The sequence below is a fragment of the Cebus imitator genome, unplaced genomic scaffold (genome assembly GCF_001604975.1).
Source record: "Cebus imitator isolate Cc_AM_T3 unplaced genomic scaffold, Cebus_imitator-1.0 Scaffold296, whole genome shotgun sequence".
In the NCBI taxonomy this organism is placed as follows: Eukaryota; Metazoa; Chordata; class Mammalia; order Primates; family Cebidae; genus Cebus; species Cebus imitator.
The window spans coordinates 432,506-446,080 of record NW_016107611.1 but is presented as its reverse complement, the minus strand read 5'-3'; the positions used below and the strand labels follow the sequence as shown (position 1 = coordinate 446,080).

Sequence of the window (13,575 nt, the reverse complement as noted above, 5' to 3'; positions counted from 1 at the left end):
GTTGACATTTCCCTCTAAACATGTCTACACTCCTAACTGGCAGGCCGGTGGAGGACCGTTGCCCTGTCTGAACCTGTTTCAGAGGCCTTCTCCCCTAAGTGCCCTCGCAGCTCTGTAGGCTGGGCAGTCCTCGGCAAACCCCTGCCCAGATCTCAGGCAAAGAGCAATGGCTTTGAACTCACACAGATCAGGGTCCAAATCCTGGTTCTGCCATCCACTGGCTGTGTGACCTTGGGTAAGTAGCTTCACCTCTCAACAGTTTACCTTACCTGTGAGATGGGACTGCCTCCCCATGGAACTGCTGTGAAGGTTAAAACAGAGTAGCCCAGACGCATTTAGTAAGAACCAAATATGTGAGAGAGAATCTTTTTTATTTTGAGATGGAGTCTTGCTCTGTCACCCAGTTTGGAGTGCAGTGGCATGATCTCTGCTCACTGCAACCTCCGCCTCTTGGGTTCAAGTGATTCTCCTGCCTTGGCCCCGGAGTAGCTGGGATTACAGCCACCTGCCACCACATCCAGCTAATTTTTGTATTTTTAGTAGTGATGGAGTTTCACTGTGTCGTGAAGGCTGGTTTTGAACTCCTGGGCTCAAGCCATCTGCCCGCGTCAGCCTCCCAAAGTGCCGAGATTACAGGTGTGAGCTGCTGTGCCTGACCAAGAATCATTTTTATCATTGTTTTTGATTTTCTCACACAATGCATGGCTGCCCTTTTTCTGATTTTTTGTTGCTTTTCCCCTCTATTCATGCCTTACCAGAATCTAGATGACAACTCACCCATCAAGAGACTAACAAAAGCCCCAAACCGCCCCAAACCACCCACATACCCGTCTCACATCCGCTCAAGAGAGGATGTGAAAGGGAAGGGGGCAAACAAGGGGGCTGACACTGCCAGAGGCCCTACTGTGTGCTCAGCTCTGTTTATAAGTCACCATAACCACTCTCCTGACACTACTGCACAGATATGGAAACTAAGGATTCAAGGCTCTTCTTGGAGTCTCCCTACCCCACTGCATAGAGATAGAAACTGAGTTTGAAGGGAAACCAGGCCTTCCCTTGGGCCCCCAGCCGGAAGCTAGGAATCCATGCTGCAGAGCCCATATTCACGCCCATGCAGCCCTACTGCCAAGGTGAGTCAGAGGCAGAGTGGCCTTGGGCCTCAAACCCCGGACTAACTTCCCTTAGTGGCTTCATTCCAGCTTAAGGGGCTGATTCATTCTTACTTCCCTCCTCTGGAGGGAAAGATCGGGCTGCAAGTCATCCCTTTCTGCTGAGCTATCTTTGGATTTCCCTTAAAGTCCACAGCCAGCCTCGCCCGTTCATCCCTGAGAGCTAAATTGGGGCCTTTGCCACCCACTGTCACAAACTGCCCTTCCTCTGGAGGCTGGCCCACCTGGGGAGTAAAGGCGGGGACTCAAGAAAGGAAATGGATGAGACCTCCAGAAATTGCTGACACCCTTCCCCTGCAAGAAGCCCTCCTGGCAGTGTTGCCAAAGCCTCTGCTAAACTCGTTCTTCTGGGACCACTCTTCCCTTGTCCACTCCCTTTTAGCTGGCGACCTCCTTCCTACACCTCTGTCAGGCCTCAGCTTACATATCCTCTCCTCCAGGAGGCCCTGTCTGACACTCCTACAGCCTCATAAACCTATCCCTATCACAATAATCATATTGGGTCTGGCTAGGCGCAGCGGCTCACGCCTGTAATCCCAGCACTTTTGGAGGCCAAGGCAGGCAGATCATCTGAGGCCAGAAGTTTGAGACCAGCCTGGCCAACATGGTGAAACCCCATCTCTACTAAAAATATAAAAATTAGCCAGGTGTGGTGGGGTGCGCCAGCTACTTGGGAGTCTGACTGAGGCAGGAGAATTGCTTGAACCCAGGAGGCAGAGGTTGCAGTGAGCCAAGATTGTACCACTGCACTCCAGCCTGGGTGACAGAGTGAGACTCCGTCTCAAACGACAACAAATTAACCAAGTGTACGGGCACACACCTGTGGTCCCAGCTACTTGGGAGGCTGAGCTGGGAGGATCACTTGAGGAACCTGGGAAGTTGAGGCTGCAGTGAGCTGTGACCATGCCACTGCACTCCAGCCTGGATGACAAAGTGAGACCCTGTCTCAAATAATAACATTTGGTAAAGCATCATGCTAAGTTCTTTTAATAAGTGATCTCAGTGAAAGGAGGCAAGGTAGGCACTGTTGGTCCCATTTTACAGATGAGGTAACTGCCCAAAGCCATAGCAAAGAAGTTTGGAGCCAGGATGTGACCCAGGCAGCCTGGCTCCAGAGCCCCAGCACTTAGCCACCTGACCCATTCAGACACTCAAGAGATCTTCACATTGTATTTTCTTTTTTTTTTTGAGACGGAGTCTCACTCTGTCACCTAGGCTGGAGTGCAGTGGCGTGATCTTGGCTCACTGCAACCTCCACCTCCTGGGTTCAAGCGATTCTCCTGCCTCAGGCTCCCAAGTAGCTGGGATTACAGGCACCATGTCTGGCTAATTTTTTTGTATTTTTTTTAGTAGAGATGGTGTTTCACCATGTTAGCCAGGATGGTCTTGAGCTCCTGACCTCATGATCCGCCCGCCTCAGCCTCCCAAGGTGCTGGGATTACAGGCATGAGCCACCGCACCCTGCCTGTATTTTCATTTTTCTTCACAATTGTGTCTTCAATACCAAGGGCCTGGTATAGACAGGGCCTCAGTGAATGTCACTAAATGAACCCTCTGAATGCCTGGGAGGGCCTGAAGCCATCCATGTTGGTTTCAGCGGAGGCAAGGTTGGAACCAGTGAGAAGGGGCTTTTGACCAAGAACCTGGAAAATAGAAGAGATCCTGTATTCTGAATTATCTTGGCTCTGCCCTGGCCCACCTACCCTCATTCTCCACTGTGGCACTCAGGCCTGGATGCCCCCACTTCTGGCAGGTTTGCACCGTCCTCACCAAATCAACACTTCTAAGGCCCTGGGCCAGGAGCTGGGCTGCAGACATGAATCAGAGGGCTCTGTCCTCCGGAGTCACGGTCTCATGGTGATTTTGGCTCCTTCCCTCTCCTATTTCTGTTCTGCCTGCACTCCCATGAGGACTGGGTGCCCAGAGAGGGGCAGGGGCTTTCCCAGGCTCATACAGCCAGTCACAGGACTTTCCCCTTCATGAAACCCCCAACTGTCCTGAGGACCCTTCTAACACCCACACCCTTCCCATGCTCAAAGCCCTTCCATTCCTCCCCCTGCTCTCCTGTGAAAGTCTAGCTCTGAGTTCAGTTCTTATTTTTTTAGAGACAGGGTCTTGCTCTGTCACCCAGACTGGAGTACAGTGGTACAATCATAGCTCACTGCAGCCTTGAACTCCTGCACTCAAGAGATCCTCCCGCCTCAGCCTCCCAAGCAGCTGGGACTATACGTGTGTGCCACCATGCCTAGCTCTCTTTTTTTCTTTAACTGACACAGATTTCATTTACATGAAGTTCAAAAACAGACACACCTAAATCTATGTGCCTGTTTTTCATTTTTCGAGACAGAGGTTTGCTCTTGTTGCCCAGGCTGGAGTGCAATCTCATCTCACTGCAACCTCCCGGGTTCAAATGATTCTCCTGCCTCAGCCTCCCCAGTAGCTGGGATGACAGGCGCCCGCCACCACGCTGGGCTAATTTTGTATTTTCTCCGTGTTGTTCAGGCTGGTCTCAAACTCCTGACCTCAAGTGATCCGCCCACCTCAGCTTCCTAAAGTGCTGGGATTACAGGAGTGAACTACATACCCGGCCTCTGTGCCTGTTTTTGATTGGCATCAGGTGGGTGGTTGCTTCTGGAGCAAGGGAATTGACAGGGAAAGGGCACGAGGAGGATGTCTGGGTGCTGGAAATGTTCTCTGATTAGCAGTTACAAGGATATATACATTGGTAAAAATTCATTGCCCGGAACACTTAAGATGTGTGCCCTTTATATACTTTACCACACTTAAGTTATACCACACACACACACACACACACACACACACACACACACACATAAAAGAAAAATAAGCCGGGCGCGGTGGCTCACGCCTGTAATCCCATCACTTTGGGAGGCCAAGGCGGGTGGATCACGAGGTCAAGAGATTGAGACCATCCTGGTCAACATGGTGAAACCCCATCTCTACTAAAAATACAAAAAATTAGCTGGGCATGGTGGCGCGTGCCTGTAATCCCAGCTACTCGGGAGGCTGAGGCAGGAGAATTGCCTGAACCCAGGAGGCGGAGGTTGCGGTGAGCCGAGATCGCGCCATTGCACTCCAGCCTGGGTAACGAGCGAAACTCTCTCTCAAAAAAAAAAAAAAAGAAAAAGAAGTACTTATACAGTTTCCTTATAGATAGAAGTTTCCATAACATAGTTAGATGGGGGATCAAAAGCCATGTCTTTTCTCTGCTGGGCCCATATCCACCTCCAGCTGCTGCCCCTGTCTCTGGTCCTTAGTCCATTATCTTCTCTTTGGAACCCTTTACTCCCACGGCGCCAGGTCATCCCCTCCCCAACATTCCTGGCTCCATCTCGGCCCCTCTTCAGGAGCCTGGCTCCTACATGCAGGAGGCTCAGGCTTAGTCCCAGCTCTCTTCAACCTCTCAGTCTAGGTGATCTCAGCAAATCACAGCTTTACCTATCATCTATACATGAGCAGCTCCAAAATTTAGCATACCAGTATAGTTACTAATAAAATGACAAGGATATCTGTGATTTTCTCAAAACAAACAAAACTCCAGGGGGTGGAAGGAAATGTGCTCATATGTGGGATGGGAAAAACAGAAGAAATAAGACAACTAAAATGCAGATGACTGTCAATACTGGGCGATGGGTACGTGGGAGTCTCTTCCTATCATATCTTTGTGTGTGTTTTTAAGATTCTATAATGACTGCAACCCCAGCCTTTGGGAGGCTGAGGTGGGTAGATTGCTTGAGCCCAGGAGTTCGAGACCCAGCCTAGGCAGATAGTGAAACCTCATCTCTAAAAAATTAGCTGGGGTGGGCCGTGTGCGGTGGCTCAGGCCTGTAATCCCAACAGTTTTGGAGGCCAAGGTGGGTGGATCACGAGGTCAGGAGATTGAGACCATCCTGGTCAACATTGTCCCAGCTACTTGGGAGGCTGAGGCGGAAGACTGCTTGAGTTAGAGAGGTGGAAGTTGCAGGGAGCCAAGATCATGCCATTGCATTCCAGCCTGGGTGACAGAGCAAGACTTTGTCTCAAAATCAATCAATCAATTAAATTAAATTCTGTAATGAAAAGTCTGAAAAAGTCTTTATCTCCAAACCCTAGCTTTTCCTCCTAACTCTGACCACTTATTTGATGTCTAACATGTATCTCAAAGTTAAGAATTTCAAAGCATGTTGATTTCCCACCAAAACTACTCTTCCTCATCCCAGTAAAAAGCATCAGTCTTCAAGACGTTGGCCAGGCCTAAAACCTCTGGAACTTTTTTTGTTTTTTGAGATGGAGTCTCATCCTGTCACACAGGCTGGAGTGCAGTGGCAAAATCTCAGCTTACTGCAACCTCCACCTCCCAGGTTCAAGTGATTCTTCTGCCTCAGCCTCCCCAGTAGTTGGGATTACAGGTGCTTGCCATGACGCCCAGCTAATTTTTGTATTTTTAGTAGAGACGGGATTTCACCATATTGGCTAGGCTGGTCTTGAACTCCTGACCTCATGGTCCACCCGACTTGGCCTCTGGCCTCCCAAAGTGCTGGGATTACAGGTGTGAGCCACCGAGCCCACCTGGAACATTTTTTAATGCTGCAAGTAACATGATATTTTAATATATGTACACATCATGGAATGGCTAAATCAAGCTAATTAACATATGTATTATTCCATATACTTTTTTGTGGTGTGAGAACACTTAAAATCTATTCTTTTAGTAAGTTTCAAGTATATAATACATTGTTGTGAACTAGAGTCACCTTGTTGTACAACAGATCTCTAAGACGACGTTTAAGTCATCCCTGATTCATGCTTCCTCTCACACCCCATGTTTAATTTCTTGGCGCTACCTTCAAAACAGATCCCAGTTCTGGAACCTTCTCACCTCGTCTATCAGCACCACCCTCTTCCTGAACCACTATCCTCTCTGGCCCGGGCAAGGACACAAGGACATTAGCTTTCTCATCTGCTTCCGCCCCTGCAGGCCATTCTCCTCACAGCAACCAGCACTGTTTTCATTGAACATTTTTGTGCCTAGGTAATAGTTATGTGGTTTAAAAAAACAACAACACTTTTTAAAGTCCCCACAGCCCTGACCCACATCTGTCTATAACCCTCATCCTTACAGGCAATCACCATTCATTTTTGTTGTTCACTGGAAAAGTCTTTGTAAACATTCATTGGAACAAGCCAGGGCTTGTCTGCAGCCCTACTATGGCTTTCTGTTACATTTGGAAGTAAATTCCAAATGCTTACCATAGCCTATCAGATTTTATGTAAATTGGTCCTGTCTACAGCTCTGTCTCTAAATCAATCCTGCCCCTCTTCTTTCCCTCCCTTGCTGTTTGAGCCACTCTGGCCACCTGACCCCACTCCCACACTTTGGGGTCTTTTACTCGATGTTCTTTTTTTGAAATGGAGTCTGGATCCCATCGAGAAGGCTTGAGTGCAGTGGCGCGATCTCAGCTCACTGCAACCTCTGCCTCCTGGATTCCAGAGATTCTCCTTCCTCAGCCTCCCACGTAGCTGGAATTACAGGCATGTGCCACCATGCAAGCATAATTTTTGTATTTTTTAGTAGAGATGGGGTTTCACCATGTTGGCCAGGATGGTCTTGAACTCCTGACCTCAGGTGATCCACCTGTCTCGGCCTCCCAAAGTGCTGGGATTACAGGCGTCAGCTACCGCACCCGGCCTTACTCGCTGTTTTTCAGCATCTTCACAAGGCTAATTTCCGACCTTCCTTAATTGCATTCAGGTCTCTGCTCAAATGTCACCCCCTCAAAGCAGGCTTCCTTGGCCACCTGTAACTCTCTGTGACCTCTATCAACCTCAATTCCTGTAACCTGACTTTATTTTTAATTGAAAAAAAAATTGCATACATTTACGGTGTACAACATGTTTTTTTTTGTTTGTTTGTTTTGTTTTGTTTTTGTTTTTGTTTTTGAGACAGAGTTTCGCTCTTGTTACCGAGGCTGGAGTGCAATGGCGCGATCTCGGCTCACCGCAACCTCCGCCTCCTGGGTTCAGGCAATTCTCCTGCCTCAGCCTCCCGAGTAGCTGGGATTACAGGCACGCACCACCATGCCCAGCTAATTTTTTGTATTTTTAGTAGAGATGGGGTTTCACCATGTTGACCAGGATGGTCTCAATCTCTTGACCTCGTGATCCACCCGCCTCGGCCTCCCAAAGTGCTGGGATTACAGGCGTCAGCCACCGCGCCCGGCCCACAACATGTTTTGTATATATATACATTGCACAATGGCTAAATCAAGCTAATTAACATATGCATTATTTCATATATTTATCATTTTTGTGGTGAGGACACTGAAAAGTTATTCTCTTGGCCATTTTCTTTTTTTCTTTTCTTTTTTTTTTTGAGATGGAGTCTTGCTCTGTCACCCAGGCTGGAGTGCAATGGTTCCATTTCAGCTCACTGCAACCTCCACTCTGGGGTTTAAGCAATTCTCCTACCTCAGCCTCCCAAGTAGCTGGGATTACAGGTGCCTGCCACCACAACCAGCTAATTTTTGTATTTTTAGTAGAGATGGGATTTCACCATGTTGGCAAGGCTCGTCTCAAACTCCTGATTAACTGCCTTGGCCTCCCAAAGTGCTGGGATTACAGGTGTGAGCCCCCACCCCTTTTCAAGTATACATTGTTACTAACTGTAGTTACCATGTTGTGCACTGGAGCTCTTGAATTTATGTGCTCACTTAGGCAGCACATATACTAAAATTGAATTTATTCCTCCTGTCTAAATGAAATTTTGTATCCTTTGAATTCTTCCCAATTCTCACCCCAAATTTTCTTTTTTCTTTTTCTTTTTTTTTTTGAGACACAGTTTTGCTCTATTGCCCAGGCTGGAGTGCAATGGCATGGTCTTGGCTCACTGCAACCTCTGCCTCCCAGGTTCAAGTGATTCTCCTGCCTTAGCCTCCCAAGTAGCTGGGATTACAGGTACACACCACCATGCCCGGCTAATTTTTGTATTTTTAGTAGAGACACGGATTCATCATGTTGGCCAGGCTGGTCTCAAACTCCTGACCTCGTGACCCACCAGCCTTGGCCTCAAACTTCTGACCTCGTGATCCATCAGCCTTGGTCTCCCAAAGTGCTGGGATTACAGGCGTGAGCCACCACGGCCAGCCGGCAATTTTCAAGTATACATTGTTACTAACTATAGTTACCATGTTGTGCACGGGAGCTCTTGAATTTATTCCTCCTGTCTAAATGAAATTTTGCATCCTTACCCCCAATTTTCTTTTCTTTTCTTTCTTTCTTTCTTTTTTCTTTTTCTTGAGACAGCATCTTGCTTTGTCACCCAGGCTGGAGTGCAATGGTGCTGTCTCGGCTCACTACAACTTCTGCCTCCAAGGTTAAAGCAATTATCCTGCCTCAGCCTCCCGGGTAGCTGGATTACAGGTTCCCGCCACAACGCTTGGCTAATTTTTGTATTTTTAGTAGAGACAGGGGTTCCCCACGTTGGCCAGGCTGGTCTCAAACTCCTGACCTGGTGATCCGCCAGCCTTGGGCTCCCAAAGTGTTGGGATTACACCAACACTTTGGGAGGCGTGAGCCACCGCACCCAGCCCCAATTTTCTTTCCTTCCAAGCATCCTTTATCTGATGTCATCTGCCCCACTAGAATATCTGCTCCCAAAAGGCAGGTGCTCTCTCTTATTCACTACAGGATCTCCAGCCTACAACTGTGCCTGGCAGATGACTAGAGTTCCATAATTCATTTAATATATAAATGAAAGAAATGAACAGAGAAGTGAAAAAGAGGAGAACAGGGCCAGGCACAGTGGCTCATACCTGTAGTCCCAGCACTCTGGGAAGCTGAGGTGGAAGGAATGCTTGAGCTCAGGCTAGGCAATATGGTGAAACTCTGCCTCTACAAGAAATACAAAAATTAGCTGGGTGGAGGGCCCACTCCTATAGTCCCAGCTACTTGGGAGGCTGAGGCAGAACTGCTTGAATCTGGGAAGCTGAGGCTGCATTAAGCTGTGATCACGCCACTGTACACTAGCGTGGGTGACAGACTGAGACCCTGTCTCAAAAACAAAAAGTAAAGAGATGAACAGATAATTTGGCAGTGGTTCTCAAAATTCCCAATGTACATACCCTTTGACCCAGCAATCCTACTTGCACTTCAAATGAGATAGTCTACTGATAATACTATCATAGATACACAGTCGCATAATCACAAGGATGTTAACTGTGGCATAATCTCAGCACTGTGGGAGGCTGAGGCAGGAGGACTGCTGGAGCCAGGAGTTTGAGACAGCCTGGGCAACACAGTGAGACCCTATCTCTACAAAAAATAAATTAGCTGGGTGTGGTGGCACATGCCTGTGGTCCCAGCTACTCCGCAGGCTGAGGTGGGAGGATTGCTTAAGCCCAGGAGGTTGAGGCTGCAATGAGCCACAATTGTGTCACAGAACTCCAGCCTGGGTGAGACAGTAAGACCATGTCTGAAAAAGAACAATTAGAAAACAGAAACGTACACACAAAACCCTATAGCAAATGTTTATAAGAGCATAAGTTCAGTAACAGACTAAATGCTCATCAACAGACAAAGTGTTAAAGTATGATATATCTCCAGAACAGCACACCATGCCACCAATACAAAAAGGCAGCTCACTAGGTGCCTGACTAGACACTGACTCATCACCAGGCTGGCTCCCTGGTACCAGGGAAAAAGTATAGGCTTGCTCTGGAGAGAGACAGGCTTGGGTCTGAATCCAAGCCCTGCTGCTTCCTGGCTACTGGGCCTTCAGTAAGGCCCTTCTCCCTTTCAGGGTAATTTGTCTACATCTGGTTTGTTTATTTTTCTTGGAGACGGAATCTCACTTTGTTGCCCAGGCTGGAGTGCAGTGGTGTGATCTCGGCTCACTGCAACCTCCGCCTCCTGGATTCAAGTGATTCTCATGCCTCAGCCTCCTGAGCAGCTGGCAATACAGATGCGTGCCACCATGCCCAGCTAATTTTTGTATTTTTAGTAGAGATGGGGTTTCACCATGTTGATCAGGCTGGTCTCGAACTCCTGACCTCAGGCGATCCACCTGCCTTGGCCTCCCAAAGTGCTGGGATTACAGGTGTGAGCCACCATGCCCGGCCAACATCTGTTAAACAAATAGGGGAGGTTATAGTGATGTATATAAAGCAGAGAACACACAGCATGGCACACCGTGGGCCCAAGGTCAATGCCAGGCCTCTTTTTTCCCACTTTTAAGAAAATTCTACCTCTGAGGGTTGCCCAGATGTGAAACTCGCAATGGCAGGTGATCTGGGGTTGAGAAATTCAGAGAAGAAAAACAGATATGGCCTGAGCCGAAGAAGTACAATTGGACACTCGACAGACATAATACAGAGATGGCCTGTCATTTTGTATTTTTGTCAAACACCCAGAATCTCTCCCCAGAATCAATCAGTGGACTCAAGTCAGTCTGGGTAACTGGTGTTTCTGTCTACCTGTGGCAGCCTGGAGAGATGGCTCCACCTGGTACTGGTGCTGGGACAATGACGCAGGAGTGAGGCCTGGAGGGGAGAGGGCTGCTCAGATTCTACAGCTATCATCATGGTAGATCACAAAATAACACAGTGACGACACACAGTGCTGCTAGGCAGCAGGCACTATTCTACACACTCTCACCCATTTAATGCTGGTGACAACACCCATTTCACAAACAGGGACGAAGAAGTAGACAGCATTAAGGTATTTGGTCAAGGTCAGCCACTATTTGTATGAACTCAACACATGCTCTTAACTCCAATGCTTTATTATAACAGCAACTCCAGAAGGAAACCGGGAACCAGTGCTTTAGGAATGGAAACTGGAAACCAGAGGTAGAGACTTACTTTTTTTTTTTTTTGAGACGAAGTCTCGCTCTTGTTGCCCAGGCTGGAATGCAATGGTGCGATCTCGGCTCATCGCAACCTCCGCCTCCCAGGTTCAAGCGATTCTCCTGCCTCAGCCTCCTGTGTAGCTAGGATTACAGGCATGTGCCACCACACCCGGCTAATTTTGTATTTTTAGTAGAGACGAGTTTTCTCCATGTTGGTCACCCTGGCCTTGAACTCCCGACCTCAGGTGATCTGCCCACCTTGGCATCCCAAAGTGTTGGGATTATAGGCGCGAGTCACCGAACCCGGCTGGAGACTTACTTTTATTATATGCAGCCAGAGAGGTTTGAATTGTGTATGTACATGTGATACCTGTTCAAATATAATCTAAAAAAAAAAATTTTTTTTTAGGCCGGGCACGGTGGCTCATGCTTGTAATCCTAGCACTTTGGGAGGCCAAGGTGGGCGGATCACTTGAGGTCAGGAGTTGGAGACCACAGCCAGGCAAAACCCTGTCTCTATTAAAAATACAAAAAAAAATTAGCCAGGCATGCTGCCGGGCCCTGTAATCCCAGCTACTTGGGAGGCTGGGGCAGGAGAATTGCTTGAATTCAGAAAGGGGAGGTTGCAGTGATTCGAGATCGTGCCACTGCACTCCAGCCTGGGCGACAGAGCGAGCCTCCGCCTCTAAATAAATAAATAAATTAATTAATTAAAAAAATAAAATTTCAAATAAAAAGCGAGAACCTTCCTATTTGCCCATTCTACTGGCAACAGCCGGCCCTTCCGACTGCTCATGCGCCCTCCAAGCCGCGCCCCTCGCCCAATGCTTCTCTTTGGCGCGCGCAAGGCTCCGCCCACGGGCGTTTAAATTTTTAATCCTGGAGCGGATTCCCTCTTCCAACGCGGCCTTCGAGGGTTTTGAATGTCGTTCTATCTCGGGCTATTCTGCATCTCCCAAGCCTTAAGGATAAACCTGACACGACAGACCCTTCAAGGTCTGACCTGCCCACTCTGCTGCCTCACCTTCCACCCGGGGGTACCCTGAATCCAAACCAGTCTGGACCTCTTTCCCCGGGTCTTCGTCTCCTTTGCTTTGCTGTCCCCTGGGGTGCCCTCGCCTGCCTGTCCTTCAAGGTCCAACCGGACCCGCGCCCTTTCCTAAGTGATTTGAGGCCCTGGCACTCTCTCTCCACATGCCGGGTGTCTTCCAGGGCGCACGCCAAGTCTGATTCATTCCTGTGTTCTTGGCACTCAGCCCAGAACAGTGAAATTCCTCCCTGTCGCTCCACCCCACCGCATCCCGCCAACATCACTGAAGAGCCACGACTCGAACCCCAGGTCCGGGCTGCTTTCCCTCCCGCTCCCTGGCGTATCCATTTCCCCACTCATCTCCCCACCCTCAACCCCCAACCGCACACCCGCGCCTTGAGTCAGAGCCGCAGCGCCCCTCCACCTCCCCCTTCGGAACTCGCATGCGTGCTGAAGCCGACCTCCTCCATCCACGCATGCTCAGCCCGGCGCGCGCGTTCCTTTCTCGCGCGTTCAGCCCTTAGCGCATGCGCAGGACAAGCCGCCTGCGGGACCTGATCTCAGCTTGGCCTCGCGTTACCTCCTCCTCCTCTTCCTCCTTCAGGCCAGCTTTCCTTAGGAGCCGCATCCGGGACGCCGAGGCCAGTTCCGGAGTAGGGGGGGTGCCCACTTTCTCTTTTTCCCGCGTTCCTGGCCCCCAGACGCCATTTGCAGGCGGACGGCTTGGGTCAGCCTCCCCGCCCCCACCCGATTCCTGTCACGGGAGGGCGCACACCGCACCCCAAGAACCAATCAGCAGCTGCCTTAGGTAAGGGGCCCGCGAGCCCATGCGAGGCTCGCGCACCGGCAGGGGGCGGGGCGCGCCGGCAGGCCACGCCCCCGCCTCGGCCATTAAAAGCTCGCTGGGACTTCCGGTGGGGTTGCGGCACTGAGTAGGGGGCCAATGGCTGTCGGTTCGATACTGGGTTGGCAGGAATGGGGGCGGGGGACGGAAATGACGTGTAAATAAGAAACTTCTGCTCTGCGAGATCCAAGTAGAGCCTGTAGACTGCCCGTCAAGTACTGGGGAGGCCGCCTCAATAACGTGTAAAGAGAAACTTGAGTTGGGTTCCCCCTGGAAAGCTTTGTAAATCAATGGCTAAATCGGGGGAAGCCCTCCTCTAGGAGCCCGTAGAGAGAAGTTTAAGTCCTAGGCTGTCCTTAGGAAAATGTGCAAATTGACTATAGTTGTGGGGTGAGGCGTGCTTCACGAGGTGGGCTTAAATACTCAGAAATCGGAGAGTCTCCCTAGATATTTGCAAGTAGCCACTGAGGCTTTGGGAGATCCCCGAAGGGAGTGTGTGAAACGATGTCTAAGTACTGAGGAGACCCCCCCAAAAATATAAATTAGATGGTTAATTTTCAGGAGGTCACCTTATTAGGTGTCCATCAGTAGACACTTAAATAGACTGACTTTTGTAAGTTTGGGGGGAATCTCCCAAAGGAGCCAGGGTACCCGCTTGCATGTGGGTGGGCTTTTTTTTTTTTTTTTT

The 13,575-nt window shown here is 49.4% G+C and overlaps 1 protein-coding gene across 1 annotated transcript in view; it reads left to right on the top strand.

Moving 5' to 3' along the window:
* The first annotated feature begins 12,471 nt into the window (after positions 1-12,471).
* The window catches only part of SMG9 (SMG9 nonsense mediated mRNA decay factor), a 24,660-nt gene continuing 23,556 nt past the window's right edge, over positions 12,472-13,575 (top strand). Inside the window, exon 1 of the mRNA XM_017502337.1 lies at positions 12,472-12,851. The gene's annotated coding sequence lies outside the window, so the exon portion shown is untranslated. The remainder of the gene's footprint in view (positions 12,852-13,575) is intronic.